This window comes from Leptinotarsa decemlineata, unplaced genomic scaffold (assembly GCF_025532065.1).
Source record: "Leptinotarsa decemlineata unplaced genomic scaffold, Ldec_3_MD MMD2_tig00078363_RagTag_RagTag, whole genome shotgun sequence".
Classification (NCBI taxonomy): Eukaryota; Metazoa; Arthropoda; class Insecta; order Coleoptera; family Chrysomelidae; genus Leptinotarsa; species Leptinotarsa decemlineata.
Window position 1 is genome coordinate 1965632 of NW_027412728.1, and position 23842 is coordinate 1989473.

Consider the following 23842-nt stretch of genomic DNA (forward strand, 5'->3'; position numbering starts at 1 on the left):
ATTCATTGAAAAAATTAATAATTTGTTTGATATATTGAATGCATCGGTGAAGAATTCTCCAAATAGATTCAATAATGTATTTGAGGGTGATAAATACCAAAATGAATTTTTGGAGGATATGATCATGTTCTTGAAAAAACTGAAAGTATTCAATCAAGAGGGGAAAGAAATAACTTCAAATGTTAAATTCATAACTTGCTGGTTGATAACAATTAATGGTATGAAGCAATTATGGGAAATACTGAAGGGTGATGGGTTTAAATATTTGAAAACCAGACGTGTGAACCAAGATTCTCTGGAAAACTTTTTTGGAAGTATTCGTCAGCAAGGTGGCAACTGTATTAACCCAACACCGGTTCAATTCATACGAGCTTTCAAAAAACTTTTCTGCCAAAGTTACTTCAATAGTGGTAATGCAAATTGTATTGACGATTTCGATGTCCTGCTTACTGATTCAAAACAATTAGATATTAATACCCGCATTGTAGATAATGTAGAACAATCCACTGAAGGTGCTCTTACAGTGGGGGATTATAGCTATAAAAATGAAGAATTGCCAGTACAAAATTCATTCACATATGTTTGCGGTTATATAATAAAGAAAGCATTAAATGTTCACAGCTGTCAGGTATGTATAAAATTTTCCAAAGATTCGGAAGATTTTGATATGGCAAAATTATTTACACATTTGAAGGCCTATGACAACAATAAGAGTTTATATGGAGGTCTAAGAAGACCGAATGAAAAATTCATTGAGTATATATATAATTTGGAAAAGATTTTTGTCAACATGTTTGATGAAGTTTGTAAGGGGAATAGAATATCCCATATTTACTATGATAAAATGAAAAATGTTGATTTTCAGCACGAGTGCCCAAATTTTCCAAAGAAATATATAATTACCTTGTTTATTAGGATGAGGATATTCTATTCCCTTAAATATGCGAATAGGGAATTCGGGAAAAGAATCCCTATTGGCTCAAAAATGAAAAAAAAACAGAAAATTTGTTATATTAAATCATCTGTGATCAATATAGTGTTAAACTTATGTAAAAATGCATGCATGTATTATTATAAGAACTGATAAAATATCTATTTCAAACATCTTCTTTTTGAACAATTTCTGTTGTGTTGCTCTACAATATGTTTGCTGAATAAAGTAACAAAATTGTTGCGGTCGTTTGAGAATATATATATATATATATATATATATATATATATATATATATATATATATATATATATATATATATATATATATTTGGTACAATAAAGTTGTTTTTTGAGGTTCTGGTGTTTTTGTGCTGATAAATTTCATTAATATCAGATAAAGTATGAACAGAGTAGTTAAAAACGTTCGTTCCTGCAAAAATAAGTTGATAAAAAATCTGACCATTAAAATAGGTAGGCCTACATCACTTCAGTGGTATTTTCCACTCATACCAAAATAAGAGGTGATTGTTGTTCATATCTACTTCACGTACTGTTAATAAACGTGCAAAAAGAGTTTATTTACTAAAGAATAATGAATGTAGACTGCTAATCAACAAAGAAGCCTCAAGACCAATTTGGTAAAAGAACTTTATGTTCTGGAATATTTAGACCTTCCTGTATCTTCTGCTGTATATTCAAATTAAATTGAAACTGTCCAAGTTTCACTTCAGAAGCAGAAATGCTAAGATTAGAAAGTTCACAAAGGTGTATCACTTGAAATGTATATCAACCGACAGTTTGAATTTACCGCCTAGAAATGACAATATACAAGCCAAGCTTTAAATCAAGGTAACGAAAAATTGACCCCAAAAGATCAAAGTGCCGCCGTTCAAGTTGCGCTTCTGTATAGATAGGGTGTTCTGTGGCCCAACTCGGACTCATTAACAGTCTACCTGGTAATCGATGGGAGTGTATCGATTGTAGATCCGATGAGCAAGGCCGAACTCGTAGCCATACCCAAAAATAAGTTTAAAACGTCCATTGTCACTGAATACTTAAGTGAGGCAGAAGATATGTGGGTGTGCTAACATTTTGAATCATTTAGAATTTTTGTGTGTTGTATTTATCTGCCTGGAGATGATCAGCTTTCTATCGCAAATTTTTCATCAAAACTCGATTCCCTTGTCCTAAATGAAGGAGATATATTTCTTCTTTGTGGTGATTTTAATTTAAGTACAACAAATTGGGCTGATGCGAACAACTTCTTGATAGCGTCAAATGTAGATAGAAAATATTCGGATTTAATTGATACCTTTTCATTTGAAAATCTTATGCAATTTAACTCAGTTCGAAATTTGAACAGTAAATTTTGGATTTGATTCTTTGCAATGAATTTAATATTTCTAATTCACAACAATGCTCTTGTCCACTCGTAAAAGGGAACACTCATCATCCTTGCATAGAATTTTTATTTGAAGTTTCATATTCTAGGCAATTGAAACCGGTATCGTCGTTATTCTTAAATTTTAAAAAAGCGAACTATACTCGAATCAACGACTCTCTTGCTGATATTTCTTGGGAAGATATCTTAAATACCGGTTCAGTTGATTCCTCCGTTCAGAAATTCAACTGTATTGTAAATAAATTAATTGATCAAAACGTTCCAAAAATTTTTAAAAGTAGACAGTTTCCTTCATACTATTCTGCCTCAACTATTAAAGTAGGGGAGACGGGGGCTGGTTCTAACAAATTTTGAATTAAGCGTAATATTTTGTAAACTAATAAACTAATAAACCTAATAAAAGAAAAAAATATGTTTCACACAAAATGGAAAATGTATAAGAACTTAAATGATTTAAATTCATTTACGCTTCTCCGTGCTAGATCAAAAGCATTAATGAAGAGAGATTTCGACAATTACATTTTAAATGTTGAGGCTGACGTAGTAAATAATCCCAAACGTTTTTGGAACTTTTCATCAATTAAAAAGCACTCGGTCAGCAAGATTCCCCACAAAATGCAGTTAAATAATCATGAAGCAAAATATTGTCATGAGATAGCAAATTTATTTTCAAAATTCTTCAAAAGCGTCTTTGTTGATGAACAAAATGCATTTTGTCAGGACCAATTTACTGAAACAGACAATAATTCTAATTTATCACGAATTATTCTAAGCAAAAAGGAAGTAGAACAAGGCTTAGTAGAATTAGATGTTAATAAAGGCTCAGGACCTGATCAAATACCTGCAATCTTCTGCAAAAACTGTGCTCATACTTTATGTACTCCTCTAACAATTCTTTTTAATATGTCACTTTGTTGTGGATATTTTCCTGTCAGTTGGAAAGTTGCGAGAGTAATACCCATTTTTAAAAACGGAAGGAAAGATAATACTGAAAATTATCGTCCTATAAGTAAAATATCAATAATACCAAAACTATTTGAACGCTTAATTTATAAATATATATTTCATTTAATTAAAAACATTATTATACCTGAGCAACATGGCTTTTTTAAAAATCGATCTCTTGAATCGAACCTATTTTGTTACTCTGAATTTTTACATTATAATTTGGATAATAAAATTCAAGTTGACACTATTTACACAGATTTCAGCAAGGCCCTTGACAAAATTACTCATAATACACTACTTCGGAGACTTGCTGAAGTCGGTGTAAATGGTGCGATGCTAAAATAGATCGAATCATATTTAAAAAACAGAACTCAATATATCTTTATAGACGATTATTCATCTGAACCTTATCCAACACCTTCTGGAGTGCCACAAGGGTCCCATCTAGGGCCCTTATTCTTTATTATCTATATTAATAACATTAAACAATGTTTTAAAAATGCCAAATTCTTAATGTATGCTGATGATCTGAAAATTTATCTTCAAATAAAATCATTGTCAGATTGCTTGAGAATTCAGAGTGACATAAATAATTTATTTGAATTTTGTGAACAAAACGAATTATATCTCAATTTTTCCAAATTTAATTGAATATCATTCACCCGCAACAAAAATATTCTTACACATTCATATCACATAAATAATATCTTGCTGTCACGAGTTAATACATTCAAAGATTTAGGAGTTATTTTTGACTCCAAACTTATTTTCGATAAACATATAGATTATGTAATAAATAAGAGCAGTAGAGCTCTATACAAAATCTCTATAATGCTTTTGTATTAAGTAGGTTAATGTTTGCATCAACCATCTGGAGTCCACAGTATAATATATACATCGATCGATTAGAACGTGTCCAAAATCGATTTTTAAACTTACAAACAAGGTATTCGAATTACTGAAAACAGTGATACTTTGCGAATTAGACGAGACCTCCAGTTAGTATCGTTGGAACATAGGCGTAACATATCAGATATTTTATTTTTACAAAAAATAATAACAAACAAAATAAATTGTCCATCGTTATTATCAATCATTCACTCAAATATTCCAAATAGAACAATGAGAGCACATGAATTATTTCATTTACCTTTCAAGAGAACAAACTGTTCGCAGAACTCTCCTCTATGCCGATGCGTTAAATGGGGTAATTCTCTCGCAAACTACTTCGATATTTTTAATACTTCTTTGCTTACTGCCAAAAAAATATTGAAATATTATTTTCATAAATTATAATCAACACATTTCGTCAATAACTATTAATCAGTTTTTATTGTTATTGTATTTGATTTTAATTCATCCCTTACTTTAGACACTGTGTACATGTGTAGTATAGATATTACTCTATTTTAATGTTGATTTAATTATGTGGATACTGTAGTGGATTTTTTTCTGTTTGTATCCCGAATATATATAAATAAGTAAATAAATAAATTCTTCCTAGAGTTTTATGGGGCAGTGCGGAAGCTGCATTTTTATTTCATTTGAAACATCCGTTAGCCGAATCTAAATGAGAGCTGTTTACTCAGTAGTGGGAAAATTATAGAAGAAGGACTTTGTTTTTTTTTTACCCTGAATTCAGTGGAGTCAGGGGCTTCAACCTTGACTTTGGCACTTCAGGATATACCAAGCCACGCAAGTAGACAGTGAATGATTCGTCGTTTTTTTTTTAATATTTATTTTCTCGCCACTTGCCATAATACCTTTATATATAGACAATATATTGTTCAAGGGGTAGGAATTAGTTTCATACTGATGATTTTATTTTATGTTTGACATACGTGATACGCACCTTTCGCTCTGGATCCAAAGCTATCGGCTATTTAATTTTGGGGTTATTTATGGTTTCTTTTGGTTATCTTGAAACCTATATTAATTTCTACCACATTTGATCGTGACTTAATAATATTTCAACTCCAAATACAAATTGTATGTACATAGATATTATTTACGATATTTTCGTGACGTATATATAATAAATCAGATCATTATGTAATTTTTTTCTTATTGATGACAATTCAGTTCGTTATACCAATTTTTTTGTGACAGATGTGCTTAAGTTCATTTGGTAATTTAGGAACAGGGTTCAGATAAGCATTCGGAAGGGGTGAATTAACTTGCATATTTCCCCCACTCCTGTCTTCACTCAGTTACCCGGAGCCGAATTCTTGGACTGTCACAGTGACTACCCAACATAGTAGTGTGATCGAGCGTTACAGTATCTTGTTTTCCAAAAGTGAAGTTCAGCTCTTGCTATATGATGGAGTTGGCCGATACTTGATGAAAATCCATAACACTTTATTGTGAGATTTTCACCAAACAGTTTCACAAAAATACAACACGTGTTTCTTTCCTTCGTTGTGGTTTTTCATTAAGGTAGTTGTGAGTTGTTCAAAACAGACGCAAGTGGTTATAGACAAGTAGGTACTGCTTTGAAAAGTTTACATTAGCAAATACAGTTTTTGAACATTTTTTCAATAAAAAAGATGTTGGGGTGGTTGAAGTTAAAGTGATACACCCTGTTTGTTTGAAGGTGATTGACAATGTTTCGTGATGAATTTCACTAGTTCGGACTTCCATTGTCTACTATATAAAATGATTTGAAATCCCTGAAACAAGTAAAAACTTGTTTTAGGGAAGAAGCCCACAAGAAACCTCGAGTCTGGTTGAGATATGTTGACGACACCTTCATAATATGGAACCATGGGAATACTGAACTAGACGCCTTCCTGAAACACATCAACAGCGTGAGACCATCCATCACGTTCACAATGGAGAAGGAAATCCACAACGAATTGCCATTCTTAGACGTTTTGGTGAAGAGGACCGACACTAAGTGGGAAACATCTGTATACCGAAAACCCACTCATACGGGACTGTATCTGAACCACGAATCCAACCACCATCAATCGACAAAAAGAGGAATCATCAAGACTCTATTAGACCGTGCTTTTGGGCTCTGTAATACAAAGGAAGGTCTCGAGAAGGAACTCGACATCATCAAAAATGATCTTCAGTGGAATGGATACTCCAAAGCGATGGTAGAAAAGACTTTGGCTAAAAGACAGCAGGAGCCTCGCAAGGAAGAGAAGCCGTCACAACCAGTGCTTCACCGCCCTACATCAGAGGATTTTCGGAGAGGATAAGAAGAATTGGTACAACATCAAAACCTGTTTCAGATCCGGTAACACTATCCGTAGCAGCCTCACGAAAACCAGGCTTCCAAACGCGCACTGCGATTCCAAGAATTGCATTTACCGGATACCCTGTGAGTGCGGAAAATCCTATATTGGTGAAACTAAGAGGCCATTGAATGTTCGCATTGCCGAGCACAAGAAGCACACACAGCGAGGAGAAACCAGCAAATCAGGAATAGCAGACCATGTTTGGACCCATCAACACAACATCGAGTGGTCCCAAGCTGAGATTTTGCACAGAGAGGAACATTGGTTTAGGAAAAAATTTAAGGAAGCCGCATACATGTTGTCCAAAAACGTATTCAGCCAGGCCAGCGTAGGAATACGAAACATATGGAAACCCATCATCAAACGAAAAATGGCCAACTCCCGCCAAAACGATCATCTCTCACGGAATCAGTGAAGCGGAAAATGGAAAGCAGAGGAAGTGAAAGTATTTCAACGACCTATAAATAGTCATCTCTCGGAGGAATCAGTCCAGTCATCACCCGAAGACGATTGTAGATACCAACAATCGAAACGTCGTGAACTAACGTGACTTGGAATCTCTACACTTTTTTATTATTTTTTTTTCATTCCTTTAATTTTTATTAATTCAATTATTATATTTTTACTTGTAGGTTATTTCACTATCATTTCATTTCAGGTTTATTGTTGCTTAATATAATTGTTATTTTCAGCTATCCTTTTTTAATTATTCTTTTTTACTTGTTTCAGGGATTTCAAATCATTTTATATAGTAGACAATGGAAGTCCGAACTAGTGAAATTGATACACCCTGCATAATAGTTCTGATTTGCATAATATTCGAAATGAACTTATTTGAGAAGATTTCAAATAACTTTTTCAAATTTTTTTTTTCAAAAAGAATTTTTTGGTTTTTCATAAAGAATTTTCGATTCTACTGACCATAGCTCAGTATAATAAAAAATGAACTGAACGAATCACAATTCGCTCATGAATGGAAAATGGGGAATAGATATGAGGATTCTGACAATCTCAAGCTACTTTTCCAATTCAAAAAATGAATGTCAAACATGTTTATCCCTAATACTAGAATTATTTGTTATTTTGATGAGGCATCATTTATTTATACGTCATTGAGAACTTTATACCATGAACAAAATTGGGGCTTCAACCAAAAAAGATAGAGAAGAATCGAGATTGAAGTGAAAATCGTGTTAATTTTTTTCTTGACAGTAATATATGATTCAAACCATTATAATTTCACTTTTTACTTTTCAGTGAGTATATTGTAGAATAAAACTGACAGGACTACCAGCTAGCTTATAAGTCGCGTCTCAAACTAATGTAAATCCATTCGTATATTGTAAGATGTGAATAAGAAAAACAGAAAGAAGAAAAAAAAAAGAAAGGAAAAAATTTAAAATAATTTCAAAAGGAAAATTAAAAAGAGAAGAGAAAAATGTGTACATGTTGAAATTCTTAGATAACCCACATAAAACAAGAAATTAATAAAAAAATTAAAAAAATAATAGTTGAAAAAAAACCAAAATGGAAACAAATATTGAAAAATGAATGAAATAGTAAGAGAAAAATAAAAAATAGAGAAGAAAAAGAAACACAACTCATTAGTACTAACTAAATAGTAACCTTTAGAAATAAATAAGAATGTACTATGAATCTATGAAATATCAAAATATTGTAGGAATTTTACATGTTGAAATAGACTGGCAAATTGGTTATACCAACGCCATTTGAACTCATCACACACACACACACACAACCATGTAACTCTTTCATAATCAAGTATTTATTCACAATGAATGAATATAGCTCAAAAAAAAACGATTTCAAAGACCATCGACTTAAAAAGTTAAAAATATTTTTTTAAATAAGCTTAAAACAATAACGAACGAAAATACTAGTATTATTGTGAATAAAGCAACGGGCGCTTGATATACAAAAAATATGGCACAAAGCGCCCACGCTTTTTTCACAATGATACTGGTATTTTTCGTTCGTTATTGTTTTAAGCTTATTTAAAGAAAATATTTTAAATTTTTTAGTTCGGTGCTCTTTGAATGTTCTTTTCATTTTTTAGTTTTTTATGCTATAAAAGCGTGTTTTAAGTATTTTCAAACTATATTTATTTTAATCTAAACTTTGTGATCACTCAGCCGTATATTATTCAGAAAAATGACCATCGATATTTTTCGATTCCGGAGAGGGAGCCTGAAAATCAGCTATCAAGCTCAAGGCAGCAGACGCGCAAAGGAGGGTTACAAATAAGGCAGCAGGCGCGCGTGTTGATAGAAAAATACTTTTTCCAAATGAAGAAATGCATGTAAAGTGAGTTCGAATTATATCAAGGAGGTTACGTACAGCGCCATCTGCCCGCGAATAGATCAAGCAATAATGTCAATGATTCTGTCAAATACAGATCCCAAGCTTGAGAGTAGCTCAAGCTACCTAAATCAGATATTTATAATAAAAAAAATCATTAGAAGAATGGTTGGAGTCAAGCCTAATACATCTTGTGAATCAATTTTTCCAAATATTGGTATTCTCACAGTGTATTCACTATATACACACACATCGGAAAAGTCTAGGGATATTTTTATAACATACTAAATATCATAAAACTAAATGCATGAGGTCGTTTAATTTCGATTAAATTGGTACACTCGACCACCCTGTAGATTTCTATGGGTTGAACAAAGCCTGCAAAAACGGTAACTAATCTTTTATCAAGTTTTTTACAAACTGTAGGTTTTCGGCTAAAATGAATAATCTGAAAGTGTCGAGTTTGTACATTCTATACAATTCTTGCTCAGAAATTAAACTGGAAATATTGTGCTTCAACATGGAACGCCATAACTTACCATTGGCTGAGATGAATAGAGCTGTAGGGCTTCTTCAAGGTGGCATGCGACAAAATGATGTAGCTCTTCGTTTGAGGGTCTCCCAAAGTGTTATCAGTCGATTGTGGCGGCGTTTCCGTGAAACTGGCAGTCCAGCTGAACAACATCCAGGGCGAGTACGCGCTACAACTGCAGTTCAAGACCGATTTTTGGTCTTAACCGCAAGAAGACAACCGACAATCACAGCACCTGAGTTGGTTAACGTGTTGCAGCAGACGCACCAGGTAACCATTGGTCGTGATACTGTCAGAAATCGACTGCACGAAGCAGATCTCCACAACCGAAGGCCACTCAGATGTCCACCTTTGTTGTGAGGCAATCGCGGTAGAAGATTAGAGTGGTGTCAAGAACATCAAAACTGGGATGCAAATGATTGGGCCACAGTTTTGTTTACAGACGAATCCAGATTTGAATTTCATCCAGATTCTCGTCGAGTAAGACTGTGGTGACGACCTGGAAATAATGAACGTTTGAGACACGTCCAGGAAGTCCACACATACAGAGGTGGTACAGTAATGCCATGGGGCGGAATTATGATCGGCGGCACAACCGATCTCGTTTTTCCAAATCGCTCCCTCACAGCTCGACAGTACCTCGACACCATTCTTCTACCTATCGTCCGTCCGTTTGCTGGTGCTGTTGGTGAAAACTTCCACCTAATGCACGATAATGGTCGTCCACATGTCGCGCGTCTAGTGAGTGACTGGCTCACCAACGAAGGAGTTGATGTATTGCCATGGCCAGCACAATCACCGGACCTGAATCCCATCGAGCATGTGTGGGACATGCGTCAACGAAGAATTACTCCGCATAGGGGGAACATTCACACAACGTTTCAATTGAGAGAGCTTTTAATCGCTGAATGGGCAAATGCACCTCAACAAGACATTGACAATCTCATTTGTCGATGCACGATAGATGTAGGGCCGTAATAAACCAGCGTGGAGGCCATACTTTGTACTGATTCCAATTTTTTTTGTATTATGATTTTTTTTCGGGGTGCCAAAGAAGAGCCATATTTTTTTTTAGTTTTGCTTATATGCGCACTCAGTATTTTTGACCATTTAATAAATTTTGTTGTAAGTTACATTCGTTTAATAATCACCCGTCAACTTTTTTTCCCTAAAGCGATCTAAAAAAAATTATTGCCATTTTTAAAAATATCCCTAGACTTTTCCGATGTGTGTATTTCAAATTACTCTGAATATTAAAACACAAGAGAATTCCATTCTTAAAAATAGCAGTTTACACAAGTACGATACAGATATATGTGGTAACCTACATCAACCATACTCAAGATTAACCATTGGGCAAAACTCGCACATATACAAGGCTATTCAAATTCGTTTTTGTACATGGGGATCTCGTAAACGATAATAGAGTGTCGGAAAAATTGTGGCAAAGTTATGTATTTCAGAGACCTGTTCAATGATATAAAGAAATCGAATATATATATATATATATATATATATATATATATATATATATATATATATATATATATATATATATATATATATATATATATATATATATATATATATATATATATCAAATATAACTCTTTTGGTTCTGGAGATATACAGGAAAAACCAAAAAATCCCAAATTATTTTTTTGCCTATATCTTCTTTATTCGCAGACATATTAAAAATCTGTCCACATTTTGCTATTGGCACTTGATGTGGGCTCTCAGAATATATCCATGAATCTTTTATACAGTGTGTCATCTGACTTCGTCTTCGGATGATAACGAAGACGCTTGTGGGTACTAACAATCGAAACGTCGTGAAGTAACTTGGTTTGGAATCTTTTAATTTTCAATTCTTGTTGATAATTTTTTAATTTTCATTTCGTGTTAATAGTTTAATTTTTTGGTTGTTGCTTGTATTTTATTTTATTGTAATTTCAGTTTTTTTTTCTTAACATAATTGTTATTTTTTCAGCTAATCTCTTTTTCAATTTCTCACAGATTCTTACAGGTATTTCAAATAAATTTATATCATATTAGACAATGGAAGTCCTAACTAATGGGATGTTTTTTTGATTCAATTCAATCTCAATAATGAGGAGAATTTTATTGAGTGTTTAGCAGTGTCATCAATAGTCAAACATTGATTAAAAAAACAACTGGAATGGAAAACAAATCATTACAAAATGATACATGGTTATCATCATTGGATTCTTCACTAAACGAAAGATAGTGCGAAGATTCATTTGTTCATAACAAAGTTCAAAATTAGAAATACGGATTTAGAAAAAACTATATATTTTTCCAACAATGAAAACAGCAGTGACAAAAATGTTATTCTTTGGGTCCGCAGGGAAAAATAAATAATAAGTGCCTATTCATGCAAATATAATTCAAGAAATTATATTTTTAACCCTGGAATGCTACTTGGGGTATACTTGTATCCCAACACTTTTGAAATCTAGTGCTAAACGGAAGTGGGCAAGGCAACGACGGCCGGATTCTTATTAGTTTCAGTATGCGGTAAGTCAGTTCGCATGCGACAATTGAGATATGCGCAGTGTTTCTTGTTTGTTATTTGTTATTTGGGGTTGGCGTGACCCAATGTAGCAGAGCGAGATAATTTTAGCTAAAAATTTTATAAAAGTGAGTATCTGTTTCATTGTTTGTTTGTGGTGTTCTACTTTGAAACTATTGCAGTTAATTTTTTTATAGTTACTTCATAGATATTTTTTCTTAGGATACCCAAATGATGGCTGTTCAGAAAAAGTTTTTCGACCTAACAAAATCTAAAAACATAAAGGAAATTCATCGCATTCTCTACGAGTCTGAATCAGAGAGTTTTTAGGATGACGGGGAAGATGTTGTTATAGCTGATTCTAGAGAGGACCCCGAAGAGGACAATATACGTGACAATAATTCCAATTCCACACCTTCTGCCACACCAGATAAGACTCAGGATACTTCGCCATCTGATGCGGACTCGGACGATGAAAATATACCATTGGCAGAAATACAGGCGACTAACATTGGTGAAAATTTTACCAGTTCCTACCAAACTAAGAGGTAAAAATGGGTTTATGTGGTCAGGGAAGAAAGGCACAATTCATCTATACCAAAAAAGAAATCTTGTCTTGCATTTACCTGGAAACAAACACCAGGCAAAACAATTAAAATCAGGAAGTGAAGCTTAGTAATTATGTTTCGTAGAAGAAAATCTAGATAATATCACACAATATACTAACAACGAAGTGCAAGTTCAACGATTGAAATATGGAAATAGAAACCATGAAATAGATGCTGACGGAGATGATGATACGCCAGTAGGTAAGAGACCAAGGATACAAACAGTGTTGTAATTCAAGCACTTTTTAGACTATTTTATTATGCCGGTGTTACGAAAATGTCCGGAGTATTTACGATGGAACTATTTGATAAAGACACAGGAATACCTATTTTTGTGCCACTATGCCCGAGGCACGTTTCAGGTTTTTGGTAAACTGCCTCCGCTAAAGAGACCAGAGCTCAAAGAAAAACAACCGACAATCTTGACGCTTTTCGAGAGGTATTTGAGAGGCCAATCAACAAAATGAAGAAGCAATATGTTTCCTCTGAATATATAACAATTGATGAACAATTGGTTGGTTTTAGTGACCGATATCCTATCAAAATGTGCATCCCTTCAAAGCCCGATAAGTATGGAATCAAAATTGTAATATCCTGTGATGCCAAAACCGCTATTGCCCTTGATGCTGAAATTTATAAAGGAAAAGGTTTCACATCAACCGATGTTTCTGTCGCTCAGTATTACTGTAATAAACTAATCAATTCTTTTCAAGGAACAAATGGAAATTTGACCTTGGATTACTGGTTTACTTCTGTTGAGACTCCAAAACAACTTCTGGAGAAAAAAATTAACGTTATTGGTACTATGCGGAAAAATAAAAATGAAATTCCTGAGTCTTTTTTGAAACTCGTCAAAATAAAATAAAATTTTGCTATATTTTGAAACAGTAGACACCTGACACTGTTATAACACTGCCCACTTATGAAGACTAAAAAAAACTGTAATTATGCTTTCGACAATGCACGAAAAAAGTGATGAGCCATATACGAAAAAGTTACTAGTAATTATTCCTTTTTATAATTCTACGAAAGGAGGAGTCAATACTTCAGACCAACTGTGTCACACTTATTCTACTGGTAGAAAGACACGTCTCTGGCCATTATGTTTGTTCTATAACTTGTTGAATATTCTGGAAAATAACTCAATGATTCTTCCGCGTGTCTCTGGTGGAGCAGATGGAGAAATTATTATCAACAGGAGAGAATACGTGAAGAAGTTCGCCCTTGAACTGGTCAGACCGCAGTTGATGAGTCGTTTGGAAACTCTAAGTTTGAGGCGCGAACTCCGCGAAACCATATGCAGAGTACTTAAGATAACTACTCCGGAAGAAGTTTAGTAGTACTAAACTACCAGCAACAGTGGGTAAGTGTGCTCTTTGTCCCAGAAGCGAAGATCGAAAATCAAGGTGAGCTGTGCAGTGTACAAAAAGTTCATTTGTTCACAACATCAAAAAAAATCGCTCGATTTGTGTCGAATGAATAAATCATGATGTATTCGCAAGCATTGCTTCATTCCAACGGCCCTGATATCTCTGTTCCATTGAGGCAATGTCTTGATGGAATCTTTCTCCATGTTCGTCACTCACAGCTCCACAGTTTGGTGGGAAGAAATTAAGATGAGAGTGAAGAAAATGAATTTTTAAGGACATGTTGCATCCAAGTTGGTGTTAAGCTTGAAGAAACTCTTTAACCAATGCTGTGAAGTTATCATCTCTTTTGTTACCTAAAAACCCATGTACAACCCCCTTAAAGGCTTCCCAGGCTCTTTTTTCATTTCCTGTTAAAATCATGTCAAAAGCAGGATCATTTACGATTTCACGGATTTGAGGCCCAATAACGATGCCTTCCTTGACTTTAGCATCACTCAACCTGGGAAACTTTGCTCTCAAGTACTTAAAAGCTTGTCCTTCCTGGTCCATGGCCTTCACAAAGTTTTTCATTAGTCCTTCATATGAACTGCATGACCTATAGGAATAGAGGGTAGCTGATTTCCATTAAGCAGAAGTACAGCTTTCAAGCTTAGTTTTGAAGAGTCTATAAACAGTCTCCATTCAGATGGAGTGTGATCCAAATTCAAGCAGTCCATCAAACCATTAACATCAGAACAAACTACGAGGTTTTCTTTTTTATCAAAAAAAGGAAGCAAATCTTTTTGACGCTGTCTGTACTGAGATATTTTCACATCATGTTTTAGAAGTTTCCACTGTTGTAGTATTGACCCTAACAGCTCAGCCTTTTCCTTAGACAAGCGAAGATCTCTTATAAGGTCACTCAACTCTGCTTGACTAATTCTGTGCGACTGGCAAATTGTCTGAGTATGGTACAGGCCGAAGAGCAGATGGGAGATTATGGTATTTAACCGTTCCTCTTTCCTTCATAGATAAACCTTGCTTAATGGGAGGAGTTAAGCAGAAATAACAGTCGTCTGTATGATTGGTAGGCTCACGCCAAACCATAGGTACTGCAAAAGCCATTGCCCGGTTTTTATTTTTCAGTCACTCTCGCAATATGACGGAACAAGAATTACAACATATATGAGGAGCCCATGATTTATCTTGGTCCTCAACTTTCACACCAAAATAATGTTCATAGGCTGTCTTAACGATAGGTGTCATTTTACGTTTCTGAGCCTTAAATGTTATTTCACCACATATATAGCAAAAGCTATCGACAGAATTCACACACTTTCGAGGCATTTCAGATCAGCACTTAAATTAATTTAAAAATCAACTTCACACGATAATTTCAATAACAACCACGTGCGTACAATTGACAAACTCACATAGGTTATGTTTACTACTTAAGAACAGCTGATGAGAGGGGTGTTATGTAAACAAACATGTGTACCAACTGTTGGTGATGAAATATTTCATTTGTTGAAAACTCAATATACATATATATATAATATAATGATACTATATCTTGAAAACAAGAGCTAATATATAATTTTTATGGTCACTTTCGGTTTTAACACGTGGAAATACATTAAAATCATCTAATTTCAACCGCGAAACAAAAACTTTGTTGTGTTGTGAATTATCTCATACACAATTTTTGTAATAACTAGAAAAAATTAGGAAAAACATATATCTATCACTTTAGCTTTTAAGGAGGAATAGATGAACCTATCGATATATTTGAAAAATATTTGCTTTCAATCTTTGCTCATAAATTAATGTTGATATTTTTTCCTATAGTTCTTGAAAAATAGTTTCAAAGGAAAAACATTCGAGTTCAACTTCTGTAAATTTTTTGTAGAAGAATTATACTCTTCATTAATTCAACCACCAACCAACTCATATTTCATTCTTTAATATTTACATTCAAATGGTTGAAATATTTTTCATTTCTGAAGCCACCGAACTGAACTCTTTATTTTTCTCCGTATTTTCAATAAAAAATATGAATTTGGAAAGTGTGAAATGATCACCGTTTTGGTGAATTTTCTGCTCATCAAGAATTTTTCAAAAACGCAATTATAATATGCAATAGTTTTCTGTTTAATTAAATTATTTATAAATCAATCACGACTTTTGAAATGGGCATACTGAAATCATGTATAATTGATACTTGTGAACTAGACATTAAAACGGGTGTGAAGTAATCCACATCCCAAAGTACACTGAAAGAAAAATTGAATCAATATTACTTCCTATAACAGATTTGTTCACCTACTATCTTTCGAAATGATACGCTTACTGATTGGCTGAGTGAAAATAAAGAAGCGCTCCTGTTCTCCAAGCCGACTGAAGGGGTGAAAATTGGGTAATAAATCGTGACATGAAATATCGACTTTGTACAACTATCAGTCTGAGAGATGTTATTCCTGGTGATCGATTGAATAATATGAACTTGATCTATGAGTTTTGCAGGCCGTCTGAGTGGGTAGGAATGTGGTGGAAACTTTGGAAAAATCGTTTAATTGATAACTGAATGTGTAAACCTTCAAAATTGTGATATGTTTTTCCTGATCATTGATTTAACAAAGAAAATTACGTCAGAGTTTACCAGGTCGTCCGCGGGAGTGGAAATAGGGTGAAAACATAAAAAAATGTATCATCGAATATTGAATGTGTTCCTCGACAAGATTGAGATATGATATTCCTGATGACCGAATAAAATTAACATTACGTCCAGGTCGACTGAGAGGTGGAAATTAAAAAAAATATATCATCAAATATATAATGATGAACATTAAAAAAACATCACGTCATTGTTTTTTAGGCAGTCTGACGGGGTGTATACTTACAGGACTAAGATATATTATTCTTGGTGACCGATTCAACAGAAAAACATCACGTGAGAGTTTTGTAGGTTGCTGAGGGGTTGGAAATGGGGTGAAAACTTTCGAAAACACATATCATTGAAAATTGAATGTGTACCCCTCAAGACTGAGATATGATATTCTTGATGACCGATTCAACATAAATGTGATGTTTCTTTTTTTTAATCTGTCTTGAAAAATATCACATTCAATTTTCAGTACGATTTTATGGATGTTTTCATCCATTTCCACCCCCTCAAACGGCCTGAAAATTTCTGACGTAAAAGTTTCATTCTCGAATCGGTCATCAGAAATGACAAATCTCAATAATATAGGTGTAAACATTGAATTTTCCATGGAACGATTTTTTGAAAGTATTCACCCAATCGCAACTCACTCAGACGACCTGAAAAAGCCTAAAAAAATCTGACGTGAAGCCTGTTTCGTTGAATCGGTCATCAATAATAACATATTCCGAACTTGTAAGTGTACACATTCAATTTTCAGTGGTACCATTTTCAAAAGTTTCCACCCCTTCAGATGGCCTACAAAACTCCGACGTAAATTTTTTCCGTTGAATCAGTCATCAGGAATAACATACCTCAATCTTATAGCTGAACATATTGAGTTTTCCATGATACGAATTTTCCACCCTCTCAGACGTCCTGGAAAACTTGGAGATCGAATGCATATTGTTTAATATTTCACGACGAATAACATATCTCGGCCTAGTAATTGTATAGGTTCGATTTTCCGTATTAAGGTTATTTTTATTATCCCCACCATATTTTTACCTCTTCAGACGGCTTGGAAAACTAGGACGTTCCTTCATTTTCGATAAGACAATAAGAAAGCGTATCATTTCGGAAGATGGTCCAAATTCGTGTGAGGAAGAAATACATTTTTTCCTTAATAATAGTCACACGTGATTACGTATTCTACCACAGACTTATTTAGAATCTCATTATTTCCTTCATTCGTTTTCATTACCTCGTACCATTTGAGAGCATCGGCACCGTATAGAAGAACACAAATAAATTCACTCCCGGTCGGCTAACTCTTAATTCAATTTTTGATAATTGGCTAACAGTTTCAATCACAATATTTTTGATATCCAGTATCAATCTGGATGAATTGGTGAAAAAGTATGCAACAGTAGGCTCCAAAAAAGGTTATTTGAATATACATTTGATACTTTGATTTTGCAGAGATTTCAGTGGAAGTAATATTTTTCCTACAGATACATACTAGCCAAATCAAAAACATGATGTAGTTACAGTTATTTTCCTTTTTGGATTTCCAGTGGAACTTCGATTTTTTTGCCATTTTATATCATCACTTGTGAGTCATATACTATTCGTAAAGTTCAATTTCATCAAATTAATTTAAGAAAAAAAAGTCTGCATATCAATGACCCCACTATATATGATCTATAACAATTCATTTTATGATTTTCGTTATATGTCCATTCCTTCAATCTTACATAATAAATACTAGAAAAACAGACTTTTTTTGTCAATTGGAATTAAAAAAATGAATGCCGACATCACCCTTCAAATTACAGCAACCCACAGCTCGACACTTGTCCATTTCAAAACTAGACTCGAACTTTTTCATCAATACAATACCACCACTTACAACGACTCACTCTGTGATAATATCCCATGCCTCAACTTGGCTCGCTTGGTAAATGCATCAGATTCAGTCGGTTGCACTGAAGGTCGACTGAGCATAAGATTCGAAGTGGGGAATCTTGACCCAAATATGGCGGAGAGTGAACTTACTTGTGTTTACTTCTATACGGTGGTCTTGCCAATAATATTACGAAGAAGACCTCCGTATAGATTCTGTATTTCTTCTGCTATCGTTAAAAATTTGATAAGTTAATTTATATATCGATCATGTATTGCTTGAATACCCATATTTACTTCCGGTAATTGATTGCACACGGACTCAAGTTTGGCTGTCGTTATGAAAAGTGTCACAATTCATTTTGGAGTTTTTGCAGTAGTGCAGAGTTGATAGGGTTTGGTTCTCTTTTTAGAATTTGGTGCGTTCTGTGAAAGTTCATCTAAAACTTGTATAATAGTCCGGAACTATTCTGATACTTTTGTACTTTGCTGTCTAACGCGTTTCCCAAAATAGTGATATATTTGAAACTTCACTTCACCGCAAAGTACTCTCTCGAAAAAAATTTATAATATCATTTGTAGTGCCGAAGAATTGAAGGAAGAATGTTCAATGCCTGATGATGAATTTTGTGAAGATTGAGATGCTAATTTAAAACATCAACAAAATAAAAATATTTTATTGCTGTTGGCTAATTAATCAGATTCAATAAATTTTTTGTTCAAAACATGATTATTATTATTTTTATGAATTTCATTATTATCATCAACAGTTTGTTCACTATGCTCAGAGTCTACATGGGTGCTATAGGTTACGTAGTCTCATGAGAACCAATCGCGTCGTAGCAACCCTGAGCCGAAAAAGACCCCCTCTCGCACCTCAAACTACGTATTGTGCTGTTCACCCGCACTTATATGGAACTTTCTTGATCGTCTCGCAGGTGGAAAATTCCATCAAATTGATTTGGCTTTTGCTCAGTATCTATATTAATCTCCCAAAATGTCAGCGTGCCTAAAGATTTTTCCAAATTAATTTACCAAACAATTTTTCGATAGTCATTGAGACTCGACTAGCAGATTTGGCTTGTTTAATAATAATAATAATAATTACAGACCGATAACATGCTTGAATTCGTGTTATGTTGTTCACAAGCATCTTATACATACGAATACTCACCGCAGTTGACCGAGTGTTCGAGGGTCGACCGAGCAGAGAGGGTCGAAGAGAGGAATCGCTGGATTTAAAGAGAACCTGCTCATCGATAGATGTGTAACGCAGGACTCGATACAATATAAGCGTAACCTCTCTATGGCCTGGGCCGATTACCGTAAGGCATTTGATACAATTCCGCATGACCTCATCTTGCATTTGCTCAGATGCCTTGCGGTACCCGACAAAATAGTGAGATGCATTGAACAACTGATACCACTTTGGCGAACTCTCTTTACCATAACATCTGGTTAAGCCAGAGTCCAAACAGGGTGGGTCACTTTCAGAAGGGGTGTATTTCAGGGTGATTCCCTCAGTCCCCTTCTCTTCTGCATCTCACTATTGCCATTATCCGTTGCGCTCAGAAACATTCTCGAGGGTATAACTGTGGCACCCCCGGAACCGGAAGCACAAGGTCACCCATTTGTTTCATATGGATGATCTTAAACTTTATGCCTCTGGAGAAAAGGATCTCCATCATTCCTTGAGGGTGATGAAAGAGTACATGCATGCTAACGGTATGAAATTCGGGATAGACAAATGTGTAATGGTCCATCTCAAAACAGGGCGATGCAGGGACTACGGAGAGGATGTTCAGCTCGTAAATGGAAGCATCCTACTCCATTTGTATGCCGGAGAGAAGTATACTTACCTCGGGGTGGAACAACGCCACTTACAAGAGGTAATAGCAGTGAAGAACTATCTCCGCGGCAAGTATCAGCACAAACTTCGACAGATCTGGTCATCGGAACTGTTGGGGAAGAACAATGGTGCTGCAACAAATATGCTTGCCGTTCCAATCTTACTCTACTCGTTTGGGGTAGTGAAGTGAACTCGAGATGAGCTGTATCAACTCGATGTAAAGACCCGAAAAATGATGCATCTCTATAAGAGTTTGCATCCCAAATCGTCTGTTCCACGGTTGTACTTCCCCCGGTATTCAACTTTCAATTGAAATAAAGGGCGAAGTTCATCGTCCGTAATAAAATACATCACGAAAAATGTTCTGAATTTCTCAAATATTCAACTTGAGGATACAAAAATCTCAAAATGCCTCAAAAACTTTTTTTAAATATAACTTATAAATAATTCAAGGGTTGGCAGGAAACCGCTACCCTTCAGTCGGACCTCAGGGTCATTTAAGGACAATTACAAAAAAATTTGTAGTAAACCCACCCAAAAGTGTTCACCAGCTCTCCGAGCTGAATTCGGGTTCGCTATTTCAAGGGTTTTTGAACTGTCAGATGTATTATAATATAATAATAATAATAATAATAATAATAATATTCATTTACCCTTCAATGTTATTTAGTGTTCAAAAACATATGACGTTTTATAATACTATTATCATTGAATTGATCAGATAGGCAAATAAATAAAGAAAACCCACAAAGGCTCAGCCTGTACGTGTGTATCAAAATTATTTGTGACTTTTGCGCCTACAATGTTTTTTTTTCATTAGTCAACAATCAATTAAACACACATATATATATGTACATATACCTAAATACTATCATGAAAGTAACATATTCACACTCACATAATCATTCACATATATACACACATCCCACTATACACCGAAATCATACAAAATTACAATTATATACTTATAATTGATTATTTTTTATATCGATCCAGTGATGAATATTTGCTCTGGGAGTTTGTTTTAACAATTTTTTGATTCTAGATTTGAAGAGAGTAAGGGAGTTTATATCTTTGATATGGGCAGGTATAAAACATTATATAACATAGGAGCAAGATAGGTACAGCTACGTAGTCCAATAGTTTTCTATAACGTGTATGATGTAAGTGATCAACAGTTTTAGCATCTTTGAGATTTCTTCGTTGATATACCAGTAATGTTAGAGCAAAAAATTGTCGTATGTCCATCAGTTGGGCTTCAGTTTATAGATCGTCGCTTGGATAAATATAGGGTCTATTCAAAATTATCTGAATAATCTTGATAATATTTACGCAAAAGAATCATTCAAACTGCGAACGCGAATACGCTTATATGAATCACATTTTACGCGAACAGAGTAACATCGTAAGTGAAGTCTGTAAATCAAAATCTTTGAAAAGTCGTTCCTGTGGCCCGAACTACTGATTTCACTGATTTCTTACATACATAGTCTCGACATACTTGAGTGAATATGTATAGAACTCACCTTCTTCTGTATTCACTGAAACAATTTCTGTCGCCAATTTGAAACATAACTCATGTAACAAGAGAAAGCACTCACAAATTTTCACACACAAAACAACTTTCCACTACGTTCGAGTAATATGCTGAGTAAATATCATTATCATATTTTGATTGATAACAAGACACATCAAGAGAGTCTTGATGAACACCCGGAGCGTGAGCGATAACTGTTTAACTATCCACTGAAATGCAAAAAATATGTTTTATCTATTTTTTATCAATTCCATTTCAGGTTTTCAATTAAGCATGACTTTACTCTGTTCAACATTGACAAAAAGTATTTCATCAGTTCGGGCTTCCATTGTCTAATATAACATAAATTGATTTGAAATCCCTGAAAAATATTTTAAATTTTTCATTTTTTTTTCCAGGGGTTTCAAATCAATTTATATTATATTAGACAATGGAAGCCCGAACTGATGAAATACACCACGAAACATTGTCAACCACCTTCAAACATTGACAAAAAGTACTATATACGTATACCGTTGTTTGAGTATACATATATCATACAAAGTATGATATAGTATATGACAGAGTTGCCAACCGTAGCGGAATTTCGCTACTGTAGCGGAATTTACTCGACGGTAGCGGTGTAGCGGATTTGAACATGAAGTAGCGGAATTTTCTACAAATAATCAATAATAAAAAAATATGGCAGAAGAAGAGGCAGTAGACAGCATTCGAAGCTGACAGCTGACAATTGAATAATTGAATGCACAGTCAATACGTTATAGTGTTAGTAGCTGAGGCCATTTTATGATGAAAGAGAAGAAGAATATTTTTGGATATTTTCATTACCATCATAAACCTAACCTAACCTTCAATATCTTGGAGCTAAAAGTTTCGACTGTCTCGAGTATTATGAATTATATGCAACAAATTACAGTGGACATTAAAGATACTTCATCCGATTGTAGTTTGGGTGAAAGAGCTACCGCAGTTGAAATTGACTGGAACGAGACATTATAAAAAAAATACAAAAAGTCTTGAAAATGAATTTTTTCTCAACATTGGTTGTCTGATTCCAATTCGAAAGGATGGATTAGACCTGTCGTTCAAGAGCTCAGTGTGACTATACGTACTTGAATAAATTGATATTCATTTTTGCTTCTCAAAATTATTATTTCAAGCTAAGAAATATTTGGTCGAGAGGACAGCTTTCAAAAATCAAATTTAAAAAATTAAATACCATCTACCGAGTTGCGCGGTTGAAAATTAACATGATCCTGATTCTTGACATTAGTTACAGTTCGGTTTTTTGGTGTCTGAACGGTACACAAACCACAAAGCAGTGTAGCGGAATATAAAGCAGTGTAGCGGAATTTTGGTTCATGTGTAGCGACTTTATAGTTCATCCAGTTGGCAACACTGGTACATGATACGAAATGAGTATACATAAAGACACATAAGATTGAGCAAAATTTTATTCTTGCTATTTCTCATGTTCAGGTAATGAATTTCACTTTTTCGGACTCAAAAACAGATGTGTCGCTGACCAGTTTCCTCAGATTATTTCTTGAGAAAAATATTCCTTCGAGTGGAGGGATTCGAATACACGAACTATGGATCGCCAGTCGGGCACATTGTTAATACGTCACCGCAGCTTTTCGTTTCTGCTTCATTTTCGTTTATATTCATATAATATGAAATTGTAGAACAGCTCAGTAAATGTCTTACCAGTATAATACAGCCTCTAACGTACTTGATTAATCTGTCATTTGTAACAGGGACATTTCCGAAAGGGTTAAAAATTGGGAAGGTAGTTCCAATACATTAAAAGCAGGACCGAGAAAAACTGAAAAATTATAGACCAGTAACAATAACTTCTAGTTTTTCAAAAATATTCGAATGTTCTTACTTGGATAGGCTCATTAACTTTTTGAGTAAGAATAAAATTCCTACTGACCAGCAACATGGTTTTCGATTAGATAAATCTACGAATACAGCAGTAATTAATGTTGTCGAGCGTTTGATATATTATATAGAAGCAGGAGAATGTCCTGTAGGCATT

General features: G+C 34.3%; 1 protein-coding gene across 1 annotated transcript in view; it reads right to left on the bottom strand.

The window, feature by feature from the left end:
- LOC111507428 (integrator complex assembly factor Brat1) overlaps nucleotides 1-21985 on the bottom strand; it is a 121900-nt gene extending 99915 nt beyond the window's left edge. Inside the window, exon 1 of the mRNA XM_023162723.2 lies at nucleotides 21791-21985. The gene's annotated coding sequence lies outside the window, so the exon portion shown is untranslated. The remainder of the gene's footprint in view (nucleotides 1-21790) is intronic.
- Between the last annotated feature and the right edge of the window lie 1857 nt (nucleotides 21986-23842).